The sequence below is a fragment of the Vidua chalybeata genome, chromosome Z (assembly GCF_026979565.1).
Source record: "Vidua chalybeata isolate OUT-0048 chromosome Z, bVidCha1 merged haplotype, whole genome shotgun sequence".
NCBI classification, from domain to species: domain Eukaryota; kingdom Metazoa; phylum Chordata; class Aves; order Passeriformes; family Viduidae; genus Vidua; species Vidua chalybeata.
In genome coordinates this window covers 16,987,930-16,990,295 of record NC_071570.1, presented here as the reverse complement: position 1 = coordinate 16,990,295, position 2,366 = coordinate 16,987,930, and the positions used below count along the sequence as shown (strand labels likewise).

The 2,366-nt window shown below is 39.1% G+C and overlaps 1 long non-coding RNA gene across 1 annotated transcript; it reads left to right on the top strand.

Moving 5' to 3' along the window:
• Positions 1–1,072: 1,072 nt before the first annotated feature.
• On the top strand, positions 1,073–2,047 carry LOC128782538 (uncharacterized). The gene is made up of 3 exons (XR_008428836.1): positions 1,073–1,148; positions 1,233–1,290; positions 1,955–2,047. It is a non-coding gene; the product is annotated as an uncharacterized LOC128782538 (long non-coding RNA).
• The last annotated feature ends 319 nt before the right edge of the window (positions 2,048–2,366 follow it).

Sequence of the window (2,366 nt, the reverse complement as noted above, 5' to 3'; positions counted from 1 at the left end):
AAAAGGGTTGCCATCTCTGTGTTCCTACCATGGGTAGCAGCAGCCAAAGCATTGAGTGAATTAGGCAATCTATAATGCTGGGTGACGAAACAGGCAAATTTAACATTGGCAGGCTTGAGTGACCCCCTTGAAGACGAGGAAATAACCAGGAAGGCTACCCTGAAAAATCAGGCAGCTATCGATTTCCTGCTGCTGGCACATGGGCATGGATGCAAAGAATTTGAGGGATTGTGTTGTTTTGATTTGTCATCAAAAGGCCAAAATGTTCACTCATCCATCCGGGAAATGAGAAACCTCATTGGTAGCGTGAAGCAGGAGAATGAGGACTGGTTTAAGGGCATGTTTAAAGATTGGAACCTTTCTGGGTGGGTGATGTCCCTTTTAAAAGACATTTGTTATTTTATAGTTGCAATTTTTTTAGTTTTGCTATCATTTGGGATTCTTAAGCTAATCATTTCCAGCATTGCCACCTCCAAGTCTACAACTTCCGCACCTGTTGTGGTTGCTGCTGCCACCACAGAAGAAGAATGGTGGGAAAATGACAAACAGGACGACACTGCAGTTTAATAGACACAGTTTCACCTTTTCCCCAAAGCTCCGTTCATTTTATTAAATAAAAGAGAGGGAGATGTGGTGGTGCGTAGCTACGCAAAAGGGCAAAAAGCTTTGTGAATCTGAAGTTGGAGTTTCGTTTCTGTATTTTTCTGTGTATTCATCCCTCCCCCTGAAGCTATTCCCATTGGACTTGACCTGTGATGTATTCAGACTGGGCACTGTCTCTATTGGTTTTACCTTATCACCTATACTCCCTATAAAAGCTGTAACCCAACCCCCGCCCGGGGTCACTTGTCCCTGCGGCGTTCGAGCAATACAACTTTCTTTGAACTGCACACGGGTGTCCTCTCTGGTCTCTTTGTCTCGGTCCTAGTAGCGTTCTTAGAAAAGTGCAGCCCGTATCGCAGGAACCAACTGCTGCCTGGAATCTCGGCATAGACCCAGGAGCAGCGGCGTGTGTTGCCTAGCAATGCCCCCCTCGGTGAACCGCTGGCCGGCGCCTGGGAAGAATGTAAACCGGGTGGGACAAAAAAAGGCGACACTCTGTGTTAGTTATAGCTGTGTTCATTGTTTGACCAAGCTGAAAACTCCAGGTTTGTCCACTTTTGAGAAACGTTCCAAGGAACAGTTCAATGTGGCTGGCTTTTAAATGTGTGTTATCTTGTACTTACATTTAGCTCAACATAGTGATGACATTTAATTTTACAAGTCTCTGAACACATCTTCAAAAATTTGGTATGTTTCCTTTTTTTTTTTTTTTTAATATTTAGAAAATATATACTGAGTTAGTCTTTATTTTGTGTTTCTGCCTTATAAAATTACTTCAACAGAATATAACTGGAGTGGTGGCATGGTCTTACAGAAAGAGACACTTTAATAGTGATTGCAATACTAAGTAATTTGTTTGGGAGAAGCTTATCTACAAATGAGACCTCAATCTTGATTCATAGGTATATCAGAGGCAAAAAAAAATTCTATAGAAACATATCCATTGGATTATATGAGATGCTGGTAAATATGGGGTTTAATTCTATGATGTGTACTAGCCTAGTTTTAGGAGATAACAGTAATCAAGATGCTATTTCCACTTAATAGCTCTCTCTACTGGGAGGGGTTTCCTGAAAATGTCTGAATTTCCTCTTTCTAATTATTTTACATGTAAATTTAATTCTAATTTTATCTGATACTAATGAAATAAATTGATCTGAGATAATGTCAATTAAAAGGATAAATTTTCTTACCCAAATAATATTTTTACTTAATTCTTTATCAATTAATCAGTCTTTTAAAATCTTCCTACATTTCTATAGAACATCCTATTTAATTTTCCGTAGGATTTGTTTCCAATATAAATAAAAGAAAGGATTTTTCCTCACTGAAATTTTCTCTTCCCTAACAGCCTTCTGTTTTCATGTTCTAATCAGCTTTATGGAAGCTCCTGTAAGCAGACATGATCGCTAGGTGGTGATGTTCTACCAGAGAAAAGCTTAAAATGTGGGAACTACAGATTTATGAATAAAGGATGAAAAAGGCCAGAGAATGTAGAGATTACAATTATTTAGTTATTTTAGGGTTTGGTTTTTTTTTTTTTTTTTACATTTTTGCAAAATTTGTAAATTCGGGGGGGGGAAGGCATCTTTTCTGGTTGATTTCTTTCAAATTTATGAATTATTTGTTATGGACTATTGCAGTGTGTTGCAACTGGGTTCCTCGTGTCCAGGGAGGGTACCGCTGCCAGCACCAGGCATGGGAACAACTGAGACAGATCGTCATTTCAGAAAGCTCGAGAATCCATTTATTACCCCTGAGAA